Source organism: Ranitomeya variabilis, chromosome 3 (assembly GCF_051348905.1).
Source record: "Ranitomeya variabilis isolate aRanVar5 chromosome 3, aRanVar5.hap1, whole genome shotgun sequence".
Taxonomy (NCBI): domain Eukaryota; kingdom Metazoa; phylum Chordata; class Amphibia; order Anura; family Dendrobatidae; genus Ranitomeya; species Ranitomeya variabilis.
In genome coordinates, this window is record NC_135234.1 from 377,207,137 (window position 1) to 377,232,362 (window position 25,226).

The following is a 25,226-nucleotide window of genomic DNA, read 5'->3' on the forward strand; positions in this document are numbered from 1 at the left end:
TCATCATTGTAGTCATTTATAATTGACATTGTTATTTTGAGTGGATCGCAATTTTCTAATTCAGCAATCCTCTTTTCCTCTATTTCAAATGCCCTCATCATTGTGAAGGCTCTTGTGAGTGGGTTATTTGCTTTCATTTTCTCTCCAAGAGATGATAGCAGTGCTGGGAGGCACTTTTTATTTGCTTGACTTCTTGTACTTAATGCTTCTTCACTGTCCAAGATATAAATCTGGGCAAACTTGGGAGTACTACCCGCAGAGGGATGCAATGGGGCAGTTCTGTGGTAAATTTGTCCATGAATTTGAAAACAGTAGGGACCATGCCCAGGAGGTGGCGCTACTTGTGCTCCCATTGATGCCAAAGCAAGCGAGCTATTGTATTGCCTTATATTAGCCATAAAGTTATTGGAGTGCTGATGCTCTCCTTTCATCAACTTGACTAATTGATCATCCATACGAATGGGACGTAATTGGGTGCACCCTCTCTTGCAGCAGGAAGGGAATGTTTTGTCCTGCGCCATTTCGTCTTTTAAATTTTTAGATTGGCAGAACTGAAATCGAAATATCAGTTCGCCAGCATAGTGCTTTTCAATACGTGTCAGATCAATTTGATTGAGAAGTCCTCTAGTGGCAAATGTAACTTGCCGTCGTCGAGTGGCTCTTGCATTTGGGACACGTATTCTATCTTGTTTTCTTTTTTGTGAGATATGTGTATCACTTTGTGCATTGCGTGTTGCTTGTTGTCGTGCAGTATTAGATGCTCTACGTGATTAAATTAATTCTCTCTCTTGCTCTGGCTGCCCTCTGTCGGGCTGCATGAGCAGTTCGTCAATTTTGTTTGTCTTCTGTTTCATTAAGACGCAGGTTACGCATCCGTATGTGATTTGTTTCTCTACGTGCAGCAGCGCGCTTAATTTGATCCATCTTTGCAATGTTGCCTCACAGTGTTGCCTCAGTGTGGTCTCACAATGTTGCCTCACAGTGTTGCCTCACAGGCTAAAGTTCAAAAAAGGCCTATGCCTTAACTCGCCACCAGGGAGATCTCCTCTCCTTAGGTATCCATGGTTACGCTCACGCAGTTAGCTAGTGGTAGTAACTATGGATACCTAAGCTACTGTTCAGCTGTAGATGACTCATTGTGCACAGACACACGGGCACGTCCAAATTAGGTATATCGATATTGGAAAACCCATTTAAATGGATTATCCCAAGTAATCTCCTATCCTGAGAACTTTCCAATCGCTGGGGTCTGACCGCTGAGACCCCCATGATCACGAGAACTGGAGCTCTAAAAAGCACCATGTAAATGGACCTTTCTGTGGTCGATCATGCGCACTGCGGCGTCACTCACATGTGGCTCTTCAAATAACACCTTTAAGAGGAGTGTTGAAGGGCACGACAAAGTATAGCAAAATCCACTGATCGGGGGTGGGGGTGGGGGTGGGGGGGGGAGTGTTATAGTATGTGGGCTGGAGGGGTTTGTGTGGCAGGGCTGCTTTTTTGTCCCAGTCCGGCCCTGCTAGAGGGGATACCGATAGTTTTCATACTTCTCCTGGGTATCTCTCCAAGCACTAGTACATGGGCCAATTTTTTCAAATAGGCTCTTCTATGGAGTAGTTCAAGCTGGTTTACAGGTAAATCACGTATGAATTAATACCACCCAAATCTAACATAGTGAAAAATATGACCATTGGCCAGCACCTGGAGTTTCTGCTGACCCTGAAAGCAGAGCACATCCGATCAGCTGTATCAACACCCCCTTTGGTTGAGTTATAAAATGATTAATATATTAATGATAAAATAATTATTTCTGGGGTTTTTTTGTTCTTCACACCCAGGATTAATGACATCATCATCATGAAGCATTGAGAAAAGAATTACATTTTTCTTTTTGCACGGTACAGAGGAAACCAAAACCTTTCCATTACTGAATGCAAACATACTGCTTTACTGTTTTCTCCATTTCACATTTACAAACTGTGGCGGCAATTCTTTTTTTTTTTTTTTACATTACCTACATATGAAAGATTATGCATTTTCAGATTATCAATCAGATCACAATATAAAAACCAATTGTCAGCTGTTATATTGCAACCTGATCCAAATAAGGACTCAGTCATTCTTTTCTCAACATCACTGGGTTTGCTTCTGACATGGTATAGGCCTTTTTTTTATTATTATTATTATTATACATTTTTATAGTGCCTTTTGGCTCTTTTCCTGCATAAATTTCAAGGTTGTATGTGTAGGTATTCGTGGCATCACAAAGGGCATACATTTTAATTCTTTATTTGCTAGGCTTTGATGGAATTTATTGATGAAATGCACACCTGCCATGAAAACCAGGGATCTTTTTGTCAATAGTGACATTCTCTCCAGGGCAAGAGGTTTTCTTACAGTTTTCAACAAATTTTTTGAATAAATCGGGAATTGGAGCGAGTCGGTGATATGTTGTACGTTGTGTTCGGGAAGTTCTGTCGTCAAACCGAAGGCAACGAATTAGAATCTTGAATTACCATCTATACCCCAAAGTTCCTCCAAACTTTGGCGATGTGCCCTATAAGTGCCTGCAAGTAATAATCTAAAAAATCCCTCCGTTCTATTTCATCTGTGGGCTTGATGATTCTGTTGCAGATGAACTTGTCCTTTATAATGTCTACATATTGATTTGTGTATGTGACAATAGAGTCCAGAATGTTATCTGTGAATAAACTATTCCAGCATTCAGCTGCAGTTTTAGCATTCCTTGCTGTTCTTTTAACTGCTGGAAAGTGAGTGAGAATGTTTTGAGGTTCCCTAGGTTTAGTTTGCATGGGTGGCTTATTACTCCATTTTTTAAATCTCTTCCCATATAATGTGTTTCTAGATCTTCTTCATCTTCAACACTCTCACCATCCTGCTCTGTTTCAGAATCAACTTCACATACTTCCACCTCATCATTGAGAATCAATCTCACTTTCTTCTCCTAAATCCTCATGCAGTGTGGGGTCTGCATCATCATCATCTAACAGCGTCTTCACTTCATCAACATGAATGGGTTTTGACAAATCATACATTTTCCTCTCCATTTCAGCAGATAATCTGAAGCAAGAGATTATTATATATATATATATATATATAACATATTATCATATGTTAGAGAACAATGTGCCTGAGAAGAACACTTTCATTTGAAAACCTTTCTTATTTCTATGAAAAATCCACAAAATTTGATCTAGCCATTCACAAAACAAGCTAAATTAACAATAGTGATGACTAAAAACATAAAATACCAATATATATAGTGTGACGTGTTCAGGAACAATGTGCCTGAGAAGCCAGCAGTTATATCTGCTCTCCTATATCAGCTTTCACAAAGCATCAAGACTGAGTCAGGAAGGTATTGAGGGGTGGGGGATTTCCTGACAATCTGGTGGGGAAGGAGAAATTAAACGGAAAGAGTTGTGCCTGTCAGATCAGTTGTTCCTGAAGGACGGTTAAATAAATAAATCCTACCATTTGTGTACATAGCTTCTATGCAGACTTACAGTTTGTGTCTACATAGGAAGCAACTGCCATTGAATCAAGTTTACAGGTCTGATGCTCCGGTGAGTCATGTGTTAAGGTACCGTCACACTCAGCGACGCTGCAGCGATATAGACAACGAGCCGATTGCTGCAGCGTCGCTGTTTAGGTCGCTGTAGAGACGTCAAACACAGCAGCTCCACAACGATGCAGGAGCGATCCTGTGACATAACGGTGACTCACTTATCGTTCTCATAGGTCGTTAGCTCCATGTAAAACATTGCTGGCGTCGTTGCTTTTGCTGTCAAACACGACGATACACGCCGACCTGACGACCAAATAAAGTTCTGGACTTCTAGCTCCGACCAGCGATGGCACAGAGGGATCCAGATCGCTGCTGCGTGTCAAACACAACGAGATCGCTAACCAGGACGCTGCAACATCACGGATTGTTGTCGTTCTCGTTGTAAAGTTGCTGAGTGTGAAGGTACCTTTACTTCCACCTCTATAGCATGTATATGATGCTCCTAGAAAAACATGTCAGGATATGCATCACATTGTGCAATATACAATAAAGAGGCTTCTCGCAATCTCTTTGAGCACCTATTCAGAGAGGCTTCTCTTTTGAATATGCATGTGGCCAACATTTATTCTATTATTCAGATGTTTTCCACCATTATTTGTAATGCTTAAAATCTGGAAACACAGAATTACATTCATAAGCCACTTTTTCCTGTTTTTCAGACCTACACAAAATATTATTTTTCCCCTAAAAGGACCAATTTGGCTGCCTCCCAACAGTGATGCATCTCCCACATGTTGTGCATTATCTTGGCTGTGCTTCCTCCATCTCGCTGTTAATACGCCACAAAAGTCATCCTTTTGTGCTACAGATGCACAGTCTGCACAGTTCATCAGACCGCAAGATTTCTCTTTTGCTATGTAAGATACATGGTGATAAGAATATCACAGATTTCAGTTTGTCTCAATATAATCATAAGAAATGGAAAGAACACACTTGAAAAAGTAGCCTAATGATCAACATTGGAAATACAACATGCTACATTACATTTAATTACGTATGACTTACTCTGTGATAGTCACTATATTTATGGATAGTTTGTCCTTTTGCATTCTCAAATTCATCCAGATTAGGGGTGACTATTTATGAGTGCAGGACTTTATAGGATCCTCTAGGGTTAGATGATGGTAAGCGGAGGCGCCGAATCTTGCGTGCTTGCGGTCTTCCTTTGCCCTGTATCCCGACCTACTCAGTCCTCTAGTTTAACTGGTATACTAGTGGATAACCAAATTCACTCAGGCCAACATTATTTGTATATCCCAGAAACAAGAGTGATATTTTGTTTTAATTGTGATAAATTAACCCCTTTCTGACATATGACGTACTATCCCGTCGAGGTGGTATGGGCCCGTATGACCACCGACGGGATAGTACGTCATTACCGATCGGGGCCTGGTGTCAGCTGACTATCGCAGCTGACATCCAGCACTATGTGCCAGGAGTGATCAAGGACCGCTCCTGGCACATTAACCCCCAGCACACTGCGATCAAAGATGATCGCAGCGTTTAGACGGCACAGGGAAGCCTCACGCAGGGAGGGGGCTCCCTGCATGCTTCCCTGAGACCCTCGGAGCAACGCGATGTGATTGCGTTGCTCCGAGGGTCTCCTACCTCCTCTTCCCTGCAGGCCCGGATCCAAAATGGCCACGGGGGGCCTTCCGGGTCCTATAGGGAGGTGGCTTGCAAGCGCCTGCTCAGAGCAGGTGCCGGCAAGCTTTCTGCAGTGCCTGTGTGATCGCTGATCTGACACAGTACACTGCAAAGTGTCAGATCAGCGATCTGTCACTAAAGCATATTGTCCCCCCCTGGGGCAATGTAAAAAAGTTAAAAAAAAATATATATTTACACTTGGAAAAAAAAAAAAAAACCTAAATAAAAAAAATACAGTACAGACCAAAAGTTTGGACACACCTTCTCATTTAAAGAATTTTCTGTATTTTCATGACTATGAAAACTGTACATTCACACTGAAGGCATCAAAACTATGAATTAACACGTGGAATTATATACTTAACAAAAAAGCGTGAAACAACTGAAATTATGTCTTATATTCTATGTTCTTCAAAGTAGCCACCTTTTGCTTTGATGACTTCTTTGCACACTCTTGGCATTCTCTTGATGACCTTCAAGAGGTAATCACCGGGAATGGTCTTCCAACAATCTTGAAGAAGTTCCCAGAGATGCTTAGCACTTGTTGGCCCTTTTGCCTTCACTCTGCGGTCCAGCTCACCCTAAACCATCTTGATTGGGTTCAGGTCTGGTGACTGTGGAGGCCAGGTCTTCTGGTGTAGCACCCCATCACTCTCCTTCTTGGTCAAATAGCCCTTACACAGCCTGGAGGTGTGTTTGGGTCATTGTCCTGTTGAAAAATAAATGATGGTCCAACTAAACGCAAAGGAAATGGAATAGCATGCCGCTGCAAGATGCTGTGGTAGCCATGCTGGTTCAGTATGCCTTCAATTTTGAATAAATCCCCAACAGTGTCACCAGCAAAGCACCCCCACACCATCACACCTCCTCCTCCATGCTTCACGGTGGGAACCAGGCATGTAGAGTCCATCCGTTCACCTTTTCTGCGTCGCACAAAGACACAGTGGTTGGAATTAAAGATATCAAATTTGGACTCATCAGACCAAAGCACAGCTTTCCACTGGTCTAATGTCCATTGTTTGTGTTCTTTAGCCCAGACAAGTCTCTTCTGTTTGTTGCCTGTCCTTAACAGTGGTTTCCTAGCAGCTATTTTACCATGAAGGCCTGCTGCACAAAGTCTCCTCTTAACAGTTGTTGTACAGATGTGTCTGCTGCTAGAACTCTGTGTGGCATTGACCTGGTCTCTAATCAGAGCTGCTGTTAACCAGCAATTTCTGAGGCTGGTGGCTCGGATAAACTTATCCTCAGAAGCAGAGGTGACTCTTGGTCTTCCTTTCCTGGGGCGGTCCTCATGTGAGCCAGTTTCTTTGTAGCGCTTGATGGTTTTTGCAACTGCACTTGGGGACACTTTCAAAGTTTTCCCCGTTTTTCGGATTGACTGACCTTCATTTCTTAAAGGGAACCTGTCACCCCCAAAATCGAGGTGAGCTAAGCCCACCAGCATCAGGGGCTCATCTACAGCAAGAGTGGGTGAGTATAATCTAACCTCTTTTTCTTATCTTTCAGGATACATCGGGGGCTTATCTACAGCATTCTAGAATGCTGTAGATAAGCCCCTGATGCTGGTGGGCTTAGCTCACCTTCGGTTTTGGGGGCGACAGGTTCCCTTTAAAGTAATGATGGCCACTCGTTTTTCTTTACTTAGCTGCTTTTTTCTTGCCATAATACAAATTCTAACAGTCTATTCAGTAGGACTATCAACTGTGTATCTACCAGATTTCTGCACAACACAACTGATGGTCCCAACCCCATTTATAAGGCAAGAAATCCCACTTACAAAAATATATAATACCGCGCTTGGGTGATTGGAATAGTCTAGCCTCGTAGAGGTGCAAACAACTACCAAGGTGCAATGGTCGATTGTAGAAATGAAATAAAGTGAAAACAACTCCTACGAGTAGTGATACAAATAGTTTGTTTGCTATCATATACTTAGCACTTGCAATGTGCATTTATATAAACACATCTATATCCCTCCCGACAGTATGGATATTTAGAAAAATGTACTGCCCTTAAACACTGTTAATACAACTTTAAATGCATAGGACTCCTACCGTGTTGAAGTGCAGCTGGCAGAATAGCATATGCTGCGCTGAGTTGCCACCAATATGCTCGTGGTCAGTGCCGGTGGTGGTGCGCAGTGTCACTCCAATAGCCGCAGCAGAAAAAGGGGCAAGAGTGGCTTGCAGATGGTAGGGTGGGCGCACATGTGCTGGTACAGTAGCGACCAATGTGGAAAGTTGCTGCTCAGTGTAGAGCCAGGGAACGTCCCAGCCGGAGGCATCCCTGGTTGCACTGAAGGAAAAAAATGGCCGACGCTGCTGAGCAGCGTGTGACTTCACAAGCCGGACGGAACCTCAACAAGGTCACAAAGCTGACCGACGTGTTTCGAAGGGAAAAGCGCCCTTCTTCCTCAGGGTTGAAGATCTGAATGAGAGCTCCTCTTGTATATGTACTTTCGCTACACCTATGTGCCCGCCCCTTTGGACTTGAGAGCCCGCCCCACTAGACTGAACGCATATTAGTCTGAAGAAACGGCCATCTGCCATACCGCAATACCGGACCCCCTATAGTGTCCTGGTTGCCCCAATATGTATGCCTGATAAACCATGTTACTTGTTATGACCCTTGGTGGTTAGGAGCACCTGGAATGACCTGATGGTTAAACTAGACGACAGGACAAGCTCTGGGAAGTGGGATCTCTGCTGACCGCAAATCCTAATCCTATAACACACAACTAGAAATAGCCGTGGAGCGTACCTAACTCTCCCTAGACGCCTCTTCACAGCCTAAGAGCTAACTACCCCTAAAGATAGGAAAATAAGCCTTACCTTGCCTCAGAGAAATTCCCCAAAGGAAAAGGCAGCCCCCCACATATATTGACTGTGAGTTAAGAGGAAAGTCACAAACACAGGAATGAAACAGGTTTCAGCAAAGGAGGCCAGACTTACTAAATAGACTGAGGATAGGAAAGGGATCTATGCGGTCAGCACAAAAAAACTACAAAAAGCCATGCAGAGTGTGCAAAAAGACCCCCGCACTGACTCACGGTGTGGAGGTGCCACTCTGAAACCCAGAGCTTCCAGCTAGCAAGGAAATAACATGTTAGCAAGCTGGACTAGAACTTAGCAAATACTAAGAAATATATTCAGTACACAATGAACAACAAATGAACTAGCAGGGACTTAGCTTCTGCTGGAGTAGACAGGTCATCAGAAAGATCCGAGAGAGATCTGAACCAGTACTGATACATTGACAGCTGGCATGAAGTAACGATCTGAGTGGAGTTAAATAGAGAAGCCAGCCTAGCCGCAAACGAGGGCAGCTGAGGAAGCAACCTCAGAACCAGCAGTTCCACTCACAGCCACCAGAGGGAGTCCACGGACAGAACTCGCCGAAGTACCATTCATGACCACAGGAGGGAGTTCGAGAACGGAATTCACAACAGTTACTCAAGCCCATATACAGTAACTGGGTCCATAGATCACGTGCAAAAACTCCATATCAAACTAAACGTACATTTAGCCCTAAATATATGTGAATAATTTCTTTATTAATAAAAACACCTCTAAACTGCAGATGTGGCGTTTTACTACCACCTCTCATCTGTCAGCCGTAAGCAAGGTGGTGCGCCATTAAAATAAGCCGTTAAAATGAGTGTAAACTCAAGACCATATAAATACACATAAAAATACAAATATATTAAAAAAAAATGTAAAAACCCATATGTCCACTATGTCTCCGTGTAGATGCATGTGGACTGTAACATTGGGAATTGGGAATACTCTGCTTATAGTGAACTAGCTATTGAACCCGTTCTACGCCCGGGTGGCGAGCATTTATATTGGTGTATGGCCTCCATCCTGGTATGTGCTGCTCTCATCTTGCTCTCCCTTCCTGTCATGTGCTGCTCCATCCTGCATCCCCATCCTGTCATGTGCTCCCATCCTGCACCCCCATCCTGTCATGTGCTGCTCCATCCTGCATCCCCATCCTGTCATGTGCTCCCATCCTGCGCCCCCATCCTGTCATATGCTGCTCCATCCTACACCCCCATCCTTTCATGTGTGTGCCCCCATTCTGTCATGTGCTGCTCCCATCCTGTGCCCCCATCCTGTCATGTGATGCTCCCATCCTGTGCCCCCATTCTGTCATGTGCTGCTCCCATCCTGCACCCCCATCCTGTCATGTGCTGCTCCCATCGTGCACAATCATTCTGTCATGTGCTGCTCGCATCCTGTTTCCATTCTGCCATATGTTGCTCCCATCTTTCTCTCTCCGGCTCTACTGCCCGAGTGCGGCTGTGCTGAGTGCGGGCGGCTGTGCTGAGTGCTTGTGGCTGTGCGTGGCGGTGGTGCTGAGTGCGGGCGGCTGTGCTGAGTGCTTGTGGCTGTGCGTGGCGGTGGTGCCGAGTGCTAGCGGCCGTGCTGAGTGCGGGCGGCTGTGCTGAGTGCGGGCGGCTGTGCTGAGTGCTTGTGCTGAGTGCGGGCGGCTGTGCTGAGTGCTTGTGCTGAGTGCGGGCGGCTGTGCTGAGTGCGGGCGGCTGTGCTGAGTGCGGGCGGCTGTGCTGAGTGCGGGCGGCTGTGCGTGGCGGTGGTAAGTGCGGGTGGCTGTGCATGGCGGTGGTGAGTGCGGGCGGCTGTGCGTGGCGGTGGTGAGTGTGCGTGGTGGTGCTGAGAGTGCGGGCGGCTGTGCTGGGGGCCTGAGCAGACGGGGACACCGGCGCGCTGTGGGGGTCAGGTGCCGGAGTCGCCGCTAGCTCAGGCCCCCGGCACTTGCTATATTTACCTGTCCCGCGTTCAACCGCTCCGTCTTCCTGGTCCTCTGGCTGTGACTGTTCAGTCACATGATGTGAACTGAACATCACAGGCGTCCGCGCTTTCTGGCGCCATTTTCTTGAAGACACGCAGTGCGTCTTCAAGAAAATGGCGCCGGAAAGCGCGGACTGCGCAGGCGCCGATTCAGGGAGCAGGGGGACATTCATGGCCTGGAATCGCGTCGGTGGAACGGGACAGGTAAGTATTGCATACTCACCCTCCTGGCTCGTCCCTGCTTCTCCGTTGGAGATCGCGGTGTGCGTTCAGCGCTTACGCATACCGCGATCTCCTGGGAGCGTCACTCTGTGGGGTCCAGACTGCGCCGGTGCTTGCGCTTGCGCAGTCTATAAAGGCTTCGGACAGAGTGACGCTCCCAGCGTTATATTATAGATAGTTAAAATGCGTGATAAAACGACCAGCAATAACATTTTTTTTTTTTTTCTTTTTTACTTGAACGCGCGCATGTTCCATTAGAATGCGTGCAATTCAAGTTCATGATTTAGGCCCTTAGGGGTAAGACAGTCTAACCCAAATATCCATCCAAAAAAAATTTTTTTATTGCTGGTCGTTTTATCACGCATTTGTATTGATTGTGATTTGTATCACTACTCGCAGGAGTTGTTTTCACTTTATTTCATTTCTACAATCGACCATTGCACCTTGGTAGTTGTTTGCACCTCTACGAGGCTAGACTATTCCAATCACCCAAGCGCGGTATTATTTATTTTTGTATCTATTCATCTTTACAGAATTGGCACATTTTCTGATAATACCAGCAGCTGGGTGTTCGCACTAGCCACCCCCACCTACTCAGTGGGCATCAGTGTTGTGCGCCAGTGATATCACTATATCCACCTTGTAAGAAATCCCACTTATTAAACCTGACAGGGCACACCTGTGAAGTGAAAACCATTCCCGGTGACTACCTCTTGAAGCTCATCAAGAGAATGCCAAGAGTGTGCAAAGCAGTCATCAAAGCAAAAGGAGGCTACTTTGAAGAACCTAGAATATAAGACATAATTTCAGTTGTTTCACACTTTTTTGTTAAGTATATAATTCCACATATGTTATCATATCATAGTTTTGATGCCTTCAGTGTGAATGTATAATTTTCATAGTCATGAAAATACAGAAAAATCTTTAAATGAGAAGGTGTGTCCAAACTTTTGGTCTTTACTGTATATATATTGTTCCAATAAATACATTTCCTTATCTAAATAAATAAAAAAACAATAAAAGTACACATATTTAGTATCGCCGCCTCCGTAACGACCCGACCTATAAAACTGTCCCACTAGTTAACCCCTTCAGTGAACACCGTAAAAAAAAAAAAAAAAAAAAAAAAAAACACGAGGCAAAAACCGACGCTTTATTATCATGCAGCCAAACAAAAAGTGGAATAACACGCGATCAAAAAGACGGATATAAATAATCATGGTACCGCTGAAAATGTCATACAGTGTCATCAACAAAAAAAAAAAAAAGTTATAGTCCTCAGAATAAAGCGATGCAAAAATAATTATTTTTTTATACAACATAGTTTTTATCGTATAAAAGCGCCAAAACATAAAAAAAATATAAATGAGGTATCGCTGTAATCGTTCTAAAACTGCTTTATCAATTTTACCAAACGTGGAACTGTATAAGCGCCCCCTCAAAAGAAATTCATGAATAGCTGTTTTTTGTTCATTCTACCTCACAAAAATCAGAATAAAAAGCGATTATAAAATTTCACGTGCCCGAAAATGGTACCAATAAAAACGTCAACTCGTCCCGCAAAAAAGAAGACCTCACATGACTCTGTGGACCAAAATATGGAAAAATTATAGCTCTCAAAATGTGGAGACGCAAAAAATATTTTTTGCAATAAAAAGCGTCTTTTAGTGTGTGACGGCTGCCAATCATAAAAATCCGCAAAAAAAAAACACTATAAAAGTAAATCAAACCCCCCTTCATCACCCACTTAGTTAGGAAAAAATAATACAATTTTTAAAAATGTATTTATTTCCATTTTCCCATTAGGGTTAGGGTTAGGGGCTAAAGTTAGGGTTTGGATTACATTTACGGTTCGGATTAGGGTTGGGATTAGGGTTAGGGGTGTGACTATGGTTATGGTTGGGATTAGGGTTAGGGGTTAGGGTTTCAGTTAGAATTGGGGGTTTCCATTGCTTAGGCACCAAACGCGACATGGCGTCCGATCTCAATTCCAGCCAATTCTGCGTTGAAAAAGTAAAACAGTGCTCCTTCCCTTCCGAGCTCTCCCGTGCGCCCAAACAGGAGGTTTACCCCAACATATGGGGTATCAGCGAACTCAGGACAAATTGGGTAACAACTTTTGTGGTCCAATTTCTTCTGTTACTCTTGGGAAAATACAAAACCAGGAGCTAAAAAAGTAATTTTTGTGGAAAAAAAATAATTTTTATTTTCACGGCTCTGTGTTATAAACTGTAGTGAAACACTTGGGGCTTCAAAGTTTTCACAACACATCTAGATAAGTTCCTTGGGGGGGGTCTAGTTTCCAATATGGGGGTCACTTGTGGGGGGGTTTCTACTGTTTAGGTACATCAGGGGCTCTGCAAATGCAACGTGACGCCTGCAGACCAATCCAAAACGGCGCGCCTTCCCTTCCGAGCTCTGCCATGCGCCCAAACGGTGGTTCCCCCCCACATATGGGGTATCAGCGTACTCAGGACAAATTGGACAACAACTTTTGGGGTCTAATTTCTCCTGTTACTCTTGGGAAAATACAAAACTGGGGGCTAAAAAGTAATTTTTGTGGGGGAAAAATTTTTTTGTTTTCACGGCTCTGCGTTATAAACTGTAGTGAAACACTTGGAGGTTCAAAGTTTGCACAACACATCTAGATAAGTTCCATAGGGGGTCTACTTTCCAAAATGTTGTCACTTGTGGGGGGTTTCAATGTTTAGGCACATCAGATGCTCTCCAAATGCGACATGGCGTCTCATCTCAATTCCAGTCAATTTTGCATTGAAAAGTCAAATGGCGCTCCTTCCCTTCCGAGCTCTACCATGCACCCAAACAGCGGTTTACCCCCACATACGGGGTATCAGCACAGTCAGGACAAATTGTACAACTTTTGCGGTCCAATTTCTCCTGTTACCCTTGGTAAAATAAAACAAATTGAAGCTGAATTAAATTTTTTGTGAAAGGAAGTTAAATGTATATTTTTTTAAACATTCCAAATATTCCTGTGAAACACCTGAAGGGTTAATAAACTTCTTGAATGTGGTTTTGAGTACCTTGAGATGTGCAGTTTTTAGAATGGTGTCACACTTGGTTATTTTCTATCATATAGACCCCTCAAAGTGACTTCAAATGTCAGGGGCGGGCTGGGCCGGGTGGCAGGAATGCATATCCCCCCGGGCCGGTGCCTGAGCAGCTGCCCAGGGCCGCTGGAAGACCGACAGCGATTTTAATACATAGCGCACCTGTAGTGCGCGGTCGCGTCTTCCCGGCAGCCGGCTGTTGTGAATTCCGCTCTTGGGCTCCCTCCGGTGGTTGTAAGTAGCACTTTTGTGAATTCTGCTCTTGGGCTCCCTCCTGTGGTTTTGAGTGGTATAGCTGCTTCTTGGATTTAGCATCAGCAGCTGCTTCCACTGGTCGTCTTTCTGGCTTGGCTATTTTAGTCTGGCCTTATCCCTCAATCAATGCCAGTTGTCAATTGTTCCTGCTTGGAGCCACTGCTCTTTTGGATTTCCCTGACACTGTCCAGTTCAGCAAAGATAAGTCCTTGCTTGTCCTTTTGCAGTCCATTTGTTGTGGACTTCATTGTTCAGCACATTCTATGTTTTGCTCATTTGTCCAGTTTATCAGTATGGATCTATTCAGCTAAGCTGGAAGCTCTGGGCTGCAGATTTTGCCCTCCACACCTTTAGTCAGGTGTGGAGATTTTTGCATATCTCTGCGGTGGACTTTTTCTAGTTTTTATTACTGACCGCACAGTGTTCTTTCCTGTACTATCTATCTAGCTAGCTAGAAGTGGCCTCCTTTGCTAAATCTTGTTTCATACTACGTATGTCATTTCCTTCTCCTCTCACAGTCAATATTTGTGGGGGGCTGTCCTATCCTTTGGGGATCTTCTCTGAGGCAAGATAGCTTTCCTTTTCCTACCTTTAGGGGTAGCTAGTTCTCCGGCTGTGACGAGGTGTCCAGGGAGTGACAGGAACATCCCATGGCTACTGCTAGTGTTGTGTTAAGATCAGGAACTGCGGTCTGTATAGTTACCACCTGCTCAGAGCAGTCGCATGTCGCTCCTACATTACCAGTCCATAACAGCCGGCCCTTTAAATCTTGAGGTCCTGTTGCCCGCGCTGACAAGGCCGTGGCGGCCCACGTTAGTGTGCGAGCACGGCCACAGTCCTTTTTTGCATGTGCTCGTCAGCTCTGCTGCCCTTGCCAGCGCAAGCAGGAGACCACACGCGCTCACGGAGATATTTGAAAAGGCCGGCGCGCCTCCCCCTGACTGTGTCTGACGCTGGTCGGCCTGTACCAGCGTCAGAGAAGACTGCAGTGCTCACCAATACCTGGGATCCTCTCCTCTTCACTGCCGACGCTGGACACAGTGTACAGGAACCGACCACCCTCAGCTCTTCATCCTCCCGACCTCCCCCCCATCTCAGGGACCTGGGTGAGTCCCATCATGAATTTGTTTTTAATATATATACAGCAGTTGCACCTATATAATGTATATACAATATATGTGATACTGCTGTGTATACTGTATGTAATCACTGGACAGGGAATACGGCTATTGATGTGTATACATGTTAATATAGGTGAAACTGCGGTGTGTGTGTGTGTGTGTGTGTGTGTGTGTGTGTGTGTGTGTGTGTGTGTGTGTGTGTTAATTATATATATATACATATATATACACACACGCACAGATATACATATATACACATTCACTATATATATTTTAATGTGTGTGTGTATATATATATATATAACTAAACTTCAGACTGAAAGGCCCTCAAACAAACAGCAACTGAAAACCACCGCAGTGAAGGCCTGACAGAGCATCAAAAAGGAGGAAACACAGCGTCTGGTGATGTCCATGAGTTCAAGACTTCAGGCAATCATTGCCAACAAAGGGTTTTCAACCAAGTACTAAAAATGAACATTTTATTTAAAATTTTTGAATCTGTCCAATTACATTTGGTCCCTTTGAAAACAGGGTGGCACATGTTAAGGAGCTGAAACTCCTAAACCCTTCATCCAATTTTAATGTGGATACCCTCAAATGAAAGCTGAGAGTCTGAACTTCAACTGCATCTGAATTGTTTTGTTTAAAATTCATTGTGGTAATGTCTATAACCAAAATTAGAAAAATGTTGTCTCTGTCCAAATATATATGGACCTAACTGTATATATATATATATATATATATATATATATATATATATATATATATATTAGTGTAGAGATGTTTATATAGTATGGCGCTATGTATATAGTGTGGAATTCACACTATATATACAGTGCCACATCTCTACACTATATAATATATACATCGCTCTATATTAACACGGTACATCATATGCAGCTGTGTATATAATAGATTGTAGTATACCGTATATACTCAGGTATAAGCCAAGTTTTTCAGCATGTTTTTTGTGTGCTGAAAACGCCCCCCTCGGCTTATACACGAGTCATTGTCCCAAAAAGACGGAGGGGGAGCAGCGGGTAACAGAGGCAGGAGCCTGCGGCTAAAACCTGTGCCGCTGCTAAAGAGAAATTAATATTCACTGCGCTGGCAGTGAATATTAATTTCTCTTATAGCGTGCACAGTCACAGTCGCCGGCTTCCAGCACACATCATACTTACCTTCCCTGCGCACCCTCGCTGCATCTCGTTCTTGCACCAGCAGCTCTTCAGGCCAAGCGATCATGTGTCCCTGCTCATTAAGATAATGAGTATTCACCCCTCCCCACTTCCATAGGCGTGGAGTAAATATTCATTACCTTTATGAGCGGAGGACACGTGATCACCCGGCCACAGGAGCTGCTGGCGTCGGAACGAGATGCTGCGAGGGCATGCAGGGAAGGTAAGTAGGATGTGTGGTTTTTTTTTTGTTTGTTTTTTTATATTATAACCGTGCAGACAAGAACAGGGATAAGGAGCCATGCATACAAGGACGGGGATAAGGAGGCCATGCATACAAGAACGGGGATAAGGAGGCCATGCATACAACGACGGGGATAAGGAGCCATGCATACAAGGACGGGTATAAGGAGCCATGCAGACAAGGACGGGTATAAGAAGCCATGCAGACAAGGACGGGTATAAAGAGCCATGCAGACAAGGACATGGATGTGGGGACAATGTATACTCGAGTCAATAAGTTTTGCCAGTTTTTTGTGGCAAAATTAGGTGCCTCGGCTTATGCTCGGGTCAACTTATACTCAAGTATATACTGTATATTGTGAAGCTGTGTATACTACTACTGTCCTGCATAAATGGTGTAATTCTTAGTATCTATTCTTATTATGTATGTGTGTGTATCTATCACTCCGATTAATTGTGAGAAAAGTAGTGGACTCTTTATTGGCCCATATGGCAACAATTTGGATCCATAACTGAACATTTCTCTGATATGGAAGTGAAATGTTGCCACATGGGCTAATAAAGAGTATAAAAAAAGGATCGGTTCCATTTTCCACAAAAGTGGTACGATTTTCTTCTCACTTGCTGTCCTTTTTGCAATCGTTTTTTTTTTTTTCTCGGCAGATGTTGCAGTCCGATACACAGCGAGACAGACCATTAAGGAGATAGAGAAATTAATTTCTCCGTCTCCTCCACACCTGTGCTGCGAGAGCATTGGAGCACTGACACTCGGATCACGCTCACAGCAGAGCAAGAGCCGAGTATCATTGGCATATCACATCCGATGCCATATCCCTGTGTGATTCCACCCTAATGAGTACCTGTATTAAGCCCACGTTCACACGGTCAGTATTTGTTCAGTATTTTAATCAGTATTTGTAAGCCAAAACCAGGAGTGGGACAATCAGAGGAAAAGTATAATAGAAATACGTCAATACTTCTGTATTTATCACCCATTCCTGGTTTTGGCTTACAAATACTGAGGTAAAATACTGACCGAATACTAAACATGTGAATGTGGCCTTATTCCGTATATATACACTGCACAGTACCACTCCTCCTGTCCTGTATATATACACTGCACAGTACCACTCCTCCTGTCCTGTATATATACACTGCACAGTACCACTCCTCCTGTCCTGTATATATACACTGCACAGTACCACTCCTCCTGTCCTTTATATATACACTGCACAGTACCACTTCACCTGTCCTGTATATATACACTGCACAGTACCACTCCTCCTGTCCTGTATATATACACTGCACAGTACCACTCCTCCTGTCCTGTATATATACACTGCACAGTACCACTCCTCCTGTCCTTTATATATACACTGCACAGTACCACTTCACCTGTCCTGTATATATACACTGCACAGTACCACTCCTCCTGTATATATACACTGCACAGTACCACTCCTCCTGTCCTTTATATATACACTGCACAGTACCACTCCTCCTGTCCTGTATATATACACTGCACAGTACCACTCCTCCTGTCCTTTATATATACACTGCACAGTACCACTTCTCCTGTCCTGTATATATACACTGCACAGTACCACTCCTCCTGTGTATATTGTGATGCAGCAATGTCCTTGCTGTGCAGTGAGTAGGCAGTGACCCATATAAAGTTCAAAATAAGTCTTGTTTATTTCATAGCATACTCACACACTGGACAAATAAGCAAACAAGTCCTTCGGTATGCAGCCAGGAAAAGGAAAGACAGTCCACAATCTGTTGCCGTGAACGTATTACACCACCGTGTACGCTGGGGTGTCAGGCATTTCAGGCTCTGCCTGGCCCGTGTTGCTCCACACGGAAAGAGCTCCTCATAAGCCTCCTGCTAGATCTGACTCCCAGACCAATACTGACACACCCAAACTCTTTGCAGGGTTTTTTTTTTCTTTCCTCCAGATTCTATGGCCGTGGGCCACTATAAGATCTGGGCTGGAGGAAACGGAGCGGCCCCACTACCTTCCTGCAGTCCGTTTCAAAAATAAAAGCCCATACCGGGTTTCCCTGAATAATTTCTGGGTCAAATAACTTGATCCAGTTCACACTCACCTTTATTCTTCCCTGTGTCTCACAGGCAAACCTGCTGTGAGCACAGGGCACTCCAGCGGATCTAATATGCTTCTAAGCACACCCTGGGGGATACATAGCGACCCTCGCATATGACACCGGTCACTGCCTTACAATATATATATATATATATATATATATATATATATATATATATATATATATACCGTATATACTCGAGTATAAGCCGAGATTTTCAGCCCACTTTTTTGGGCTGAAAGTCCCCCTCTCGGCTTATACTCGAGTCATACCCAGAGGTCGGCAGGGGAGGGGGAGCGGGGGGCTGTCTAAAAATACTCACCTAGTCCAGGCGCGGTCCCTGCAGGTCCCTGGCTTCCCCGGCGCCGGCAGCAGCAGCTTCAGCTTCTTCCTGTACTGAGCGGTCACATGGTACCGCTCATTACAGTAAATGAATATGCGGCTCCACCTCCCATAGTGGTGGAGCCGCATATTCATTTACTGTAATGAGCGGTAACAGTGACCGCTCAGTACAGTTAGAAGCTGCGGCATCGGGGAAGTAGGGACTGCACAGCGCCAGAACCAGGTGAGTATACGGGGAGGGGAGCGCAGCGCTGCGCGATAGTCACCTTTCCTTGTTCCGGGCGCCGATCTGTCTTCAGCAGTGATGCTGAGGTAAGAGGGCGCGGTGACGTGGTTTGTGCGCGCCCTCTGCTGAACGTCGGTGCTTAACATGGAGTGGCGCCTGAACGAGGTGCGGGTGACTATTGAAAGTGCCGGGGGCCTGACCGACGGAGAGGTGAGTATGTGATTTTTTTTTATCGCAGCAAATGGGGCCATAACATGGGGCACTATATGGGGCCATAACGTTTGTGCAGCACTATATGGAGGCGATAATGTTTGTGCAGCACTATATGGGGCCATAACGTTTGTGCAGCACTATATGGGGCCCATAATGTTTGTGCAGCACTATATGGGGCCATAATGTTTGTGCAGCACTATATTGGGCCATAACATTTGTGCAGCACTATAAGGGGCCATAACATTTGTGCAGCACTATATGGGGCCATAACGTTTGTGCAGCACTATATGGGGCCATAACGTTTGTGCAGCACTATATGGGGCCATAACGTTTGTGCAGCACTATATGGGGCCATAACGTTTGTGCAGCACTATATGGGGCCATAACGTTTGTGCAGCACTACATGGGGCTATAACGTTTGTGCAGCACTATATGGGGCCATAACGTTTGTGCCGCACTATATGGGGCCATAACGTTTGTGCAGCACTATATGGGGCCATAACGTTTGTGCAGCACTATATGGGGCCATAATGTTTGAGCAGCACTATATGGGGCAATAAAGTTTGTGCAGCACTATATGGGGCCATAACGTTTGTGCAGCACTATATGGGGGCCATAACGTTTGTGCAGCACTATATGGGGCCATAACGTTTGTGAAGCACTATATGGGGCCATAATGTTTGTGCAGCACTATATGGGGCCATAATGTTTGTGCAGCACTATATGGGGGCCATAACATTTGTGCAGCACTATATGGGGCAAGTGTCTTGATGGGGCCAAAATTAATGTTTGTAGGGCACTACAGTATATGGGGCAAGTGTCTGTATGGAGCATCTTATAGGGCCATAATCAAGGTTTGTCCAGCACTATATGGGGCAAATATCTTTATAGAGCATCTTATGGGGCCATAATCACCATTTGTGCAGCATTATATTGGGCAAATGTGTCTATGGAGCATCTTATGGGGCCTTTATTAACCTTTATGCAGGATTATATGGGGCATATTTTAATATGGAACATCTTATGGGGCCATCATAAACTGCATGGAGCATTATATGGGGCTCCTGATTCAATATGGATATTCCAAAACACTTAACCTACTGATGTCTCAATTAATTTTACTTTTATTGGTATCTATTTTTACTTTTCACATTGACCGGTAGCTGCTGCATTTCCCACCCTAGGCTTATACTCGAATCATTAAGTTTTCCCAGTTTTTTGTGGCAAAATTAGGGGGGTCGGCTTATACTCGGGTCAGCTTATACTCGAGTATATACACGGTCTTTGGGAAGGTCAATACTAGTTTGTTATTTTCAGTTTTTTTATTTGCAGTTTTTTTTATGGGAAAATAAAAAAAGTATATATTGGAAAACCCGTTTAAATGGATTATCCCAAGTAATCTCCTATGCCGAGAACTTTCCAATCGCTGGGGTCCAACCGCTGAGACCCCCATGATCCCGAGAGCTGGAGCTCAAAAAGAGCACCATGTAAATGGACCTGTGGTCAATCATGTGCACTGTGGCACCATTCACATGTGGCTCTTCAAATAACGCCTTTAAGAGGAGTGTTGAAGAGCGTGACAAAGTAAAGCAAAATCCACTGATCGGGGGTGGGGAGTGCTTGAGTATGTGGGCTGGTGGGGTTTGTGTGGCAGGGCTGCTTTTTTGTCCCGGTCCGACCCTGTGTGTGTTCCTGATTATACAGTGGGGCTCTGTCTGTGTGTATATGATTATATATATATATATATATATATATATATATATATATATATATATATATATATATATATATATTCGCATGCTTGCAGTCACAGGACCACCTGTTCCAGGTGCCGGCACCAGAGAATCCTCACAGTGCAAAGTGCTCACGATACGAGGATTCACACATAGTGACTATAGACATGTAGCTTAAGATCCGACAACCCCTCTAAGGACGGGCCGCTACTCATGGGCCACTGCTGTGTGCTTGCCCCGCAGGCTAAAATTTGCCAGCCAGCCCCTGTCAAATGTGATGTGGTCCCTAAAAAAAAATGGTGTTGTAAAAATGAGAAATTGATGGTCAACTTTTAACCCTTATAACTCCCTAAAAAAAAAAAAATTGGGTTCCAAAATTGTGCTGATGTAAAGTAGACATATGGGAAATGTTACTTATTAAGTATTTTGTGTGACATATCTCTGTGTGTTAAGGGCATAAACATTCAAAGTTGTAAAATTGTGAAATTTTCTAAATTTTCGCCAAATTTCCGTTTTTTTTCACAAATAAACGCAGGTAATATCAAATAAATTTTACCACTATCATGAAGTACAATATGTCATGAGATAACAGTGTCAGAATCAGCGGGATCCGTTGAAGCGTTCCAGAGTTATAATCTCATAAAGGGACAGTGGTCAAAATTGTAAAAATTGGCCCAGTTATTAACATGCAAACCACCCTTGGGGGTAAGGGTTAAAGTGATCTTTTATTGGGTTGGAGCTTTTTGTATAGTTAGATTTTGGTAATATTCCTCACCTCATTATTATACATTTGTTAGTCCATCTATATGGTATTACTAAGATATATTAACTGTTATACCTGACTTCCCCTTGTCTCTCAATGTATGGACTTCCAACAATACTGCCCAGTACCCTCCTTTTTCCTTTTCCACCTATTATTTTTTCTTATATTATGACCAAAGATTATTTATATATTTTATCTAATAAAGTAAAAAAAGTAATGATCTCCTTGTTTCCTTTTTTTTGTCATCATGTATATATCTCTTCAGAGATGCCTTATGTTATACACAGAGGAATATTTTTTGATGTATCAGAATAGGACCTGCACTGAGTGTCATGGATGCTTGGATCTGTGTTTAGTCCCAGAAAAAAACTTCGGACAAGATAAGGCAAAGAGTAGCTTAAAGAGCACCTGACACAAGGTCAAAATTAGAATTTGTTTTATACATATTTTATTTATTCCAACTGTTCCCCTGAGAAATCTTTTTTTTTTTTAAATGCATCATACGGTTCCAGAGATATATATGGGATTTAATGTTTACTTCTAAATTTTATTTTTACTTAGGGGGTCTGGCCCCAGGATTTTCTGGGGGTTGTCTTTAGGCTGCTCCGCATTACAGTATTACCAATGGGTCACAACGCCTTGGTAAAGACCATAAAATTTAGCGTTAAATAAAAAGGCCGAAATCTCTGGAGCTGTATGGCATATGTAAAGAAAACAATTAAACCAGAAATGTACCATATTATTCCTGGTGACTTGTCCTCTTTAAAGGGAATCGGTCAGCAGGTTTTTGCTATGTAATCTGAAGTCAGCATGAGGAGGTGTTCAACGATGTGTCACTTATCAAGTTGTATGTTGTAGTTTACTTATAATAAAGACATAACCATTGCTCAGAGAACAGCAGCTACATTAGCACATAAGACCTAGTCTGACCACGCCCTGTCTGTGATAAGCAGCTCACTATCAATGTACATACAGAGTATAGTTTGGGCGGGGGTTAGTTTTCTCATTTCTGCTTTATGTTACATCTAAAAACTCTAAGAAAAAAATAGGTTCCTCAATTGGATGTGAAAAAATGTTCCTGTGCTGAGATAAGCGTATAAATGTGTCCCTGCTGTGTATTGTGTAATGGCTGTGTTTGATCATGCAGGAATTGCAGGCAACACAGTGGTTATGAAGGTGCCGGACACTCCAAGGGTTAACAATTGAAGTTGGATGATATCGTTTGGAGAATGTTAATTGGCTATAGGGGAAAGAGGGGGTCAAAGGAGTATATAGTTTTAGAATGGGAAAATTTCCCCCCCTTTCCTACCTCTGTCTTGAGGTAAAACACTGGGAGCAGGGCGGGGCACCAGAATGCCTGACACCTTGGAACAGATGGCGCTGGAGTGAGTGGCACAGGAAGTTTCATCATGGCTCTTGGAGGTCTTGGCGAGGACACAGCAGTGTGTGGTGGATCCTATCTGGCATGGAAGAGCGGGATCTCCGGCACATCAGGGTAGGCCTCATTGGTGGGTTCGGGCCCTGAACCTCCTGTCCCCAAGCCCCTGCCTGAGAACTGTGCGAGCGGTACATAGTGCTCACACAGGCACAGTGGGGAGCACCTCACCGTTGGCGACGTCATCACCACGAGGCTTGCGTCTGCGGGTCGTCAACGAGCACTCACCGAGCGATTGGACCGCCCGTGGTCGGCGGTGCCCGAGAAACCAGGGGGCACAGGACCAGCCAGCGAGGGTGACAGTAGGAGCAGGTCCCTGCAGCAGGAGCAAGGGTTATCGGTCCGGGATGGAGGGGGCTGGGCCTCTCCCATCAGGGATGCTGGGCCTTCTGAGAGAGGAGCTGCAGGACATGCAGCAACAGGGACTACCTCAGGTAGGCAGCCCAGCTTGCATAGCAGACCCCTCTCTATTGCCATGAGAGACTGCAGGTCCGATGCCAGGGTGCAGAGAGTGGGAGGAGAGCGGCTAGCTGAGGGTCCCAGACAGAGGAACAGTTATACCCCTCTGCCATCAGCAGTCGGGAGGGACAATACTACAGGGCAGTTTGGGAGAGCTGTGCCTGGCTTTTCTTTGGAGGCAATCCCCTGTACTTATAAGAATTAATAATAATATAATCATTTTTATTTATATAGTGCTTACATATTCCGCAACACTTTACAATTACTTATGAGCCTTTTCTATTGGAGCATGCTACCACAACCAGGGTTGGGGATCAAGATAGTGGCAGTAGGAGGGACTGTACGTCGAATAGCATCAGGCTGGTTTCTGGTTCTCCGTCGCTTTTTACAGGAAGTGAGGGTGGCAGTGGTGTCCGGAACCATAGCCATCGCCATAGCAGGAGCAGAATTAGACATTACAGACATGATTGTACAAAGAGTCAGGAGACTCCTTCATTGTTCGGGTTGTAATATTCGTTCGCATCTTCTTTGGAATCATCACCAAGGGAAAGTCGCAGGCGTAGGTGATGAACAAGAAATCATCATAAAGAAGGTCACCAAAAGATACAGAAGGCGCCCAAGACCAAGTTTCAGACCATCTGGTTTAACCCAGGATGGACCTGTTCTACCACCACAGTCTGGTGCAGCAGATGGAATGACTGACACACCATATGCTTTCGTTGTTGGAAGTTTAGAGGAGCAGAGGCCTGTTTGGTTTTAGCGTGCAAAAAAGGTTATCAAGCATAGCTTTTATGCTAAAACCCTGGGGTTGCAGGGATGTGATAAAGGAATTTGTTATTTGACAGATCATAAAAGGTTGGAAAAAATAGAAGGTATTGCAGGACAAGAGGCGTCTCATGTCTTTTTCTTTAATGTCGCAGCTTATTAGCTAATTAAAGATGATTACTTGCAGTCCCTTCGAAGCATGTGTTATTTTCAACGGCTTTTTCATTGGCTTTTATGCAGCACTGCGTGTCAGGGAGTTGGTTGCAACGAGCACGAAGGGTGCAGGTGGTTGTGGCAGCTGGGGACCATTATCATTCGTTGAAAGATTGTTTAAACGTATGTGTACGTAAGTCAAAAACATATCAGGAAGGGAAAGATTTTTGGCTCACAATAAAAGCTTTAGATGGTACATGTTGTCCTGTTAAGAGGGTGAAAGAGTATATAGCCAAGGACTGGCTTGTGAGCAAATTTTTGGTTCACGAATCTGGTGTGTCTCTGAATTTGTTCAAGCAGTTCAAGACCGTATTCAAAACTTGCTTAATGCAGGTTGGTAAGGATGCGTCGCAGTTTGGGATGCATTCTTTAAGGATAGGAGCTGCTGCTGATGCATATGCCTTAGGTTTGGGTGAGGAAGCAGTAAAGCGGTTGGGTAGGTGGAAGCCTTCGTGTTTTCTGAAGAATGTGAGACTGGACTTGTTGTAGTTAGGAGATAGTAACTTTGTTTTTTGGTTTATTTTTCAGATATGTCAACGCCTCATATATAGGTCATCGGCCACTCGTTTATATATTGGGCGGAGAGACAAGCGAGTGTGCCCCTTTTGGGCCTGAAATAGGTCAAGTCTGAGTCATTTTTCATTGAGAAGGTTATTGTGGTCTGAGGTGGTTCCAGATGCTCGGTAGGATAGAGGCAATAAGCAAGTTCTGCCCAAACCCTATTGTGTTAGTCGTACATGCGGGGGCAACAGTTTGGGAAAAATTAGGTTGGCTGAACTCATTGGAATCATAAAATCTGATAGCACAAGGTTTAGAAGATTGTTTCTTCAAAAA

The 25,226-nt window shown here is 44.1% G+C and overlaps 1 protein-coding gene and 1 long non-coding RNA gene across 2 annotated transcripts in view; one reads left to right on the plus strand and one right to left on the minus strand.

Annotated features, from left to right (window-relative positions):
• The window catches only part of TMEM54 (transmembrane protein 54), a 214,181-nt gene that overhangs the window by 146,300 nt on the left and 42,655 nt on the right, over positions 1–25,226 (plus strand). The window lies entirely within an intron of this gene.
• On the minus strand, positions 1,971–18,050 carry LOC143816053 (uncharacterized). Its single transcript, XR_013223879.1, has 2 exons — positions 17,851–18,050; positions 1,971–3,081 (listed from the first exon to the last, which is right to left on the minus strand). It is a non-coding gene; the product is annotated as an uncharacterized LOC143816053 (long non-coding RNA).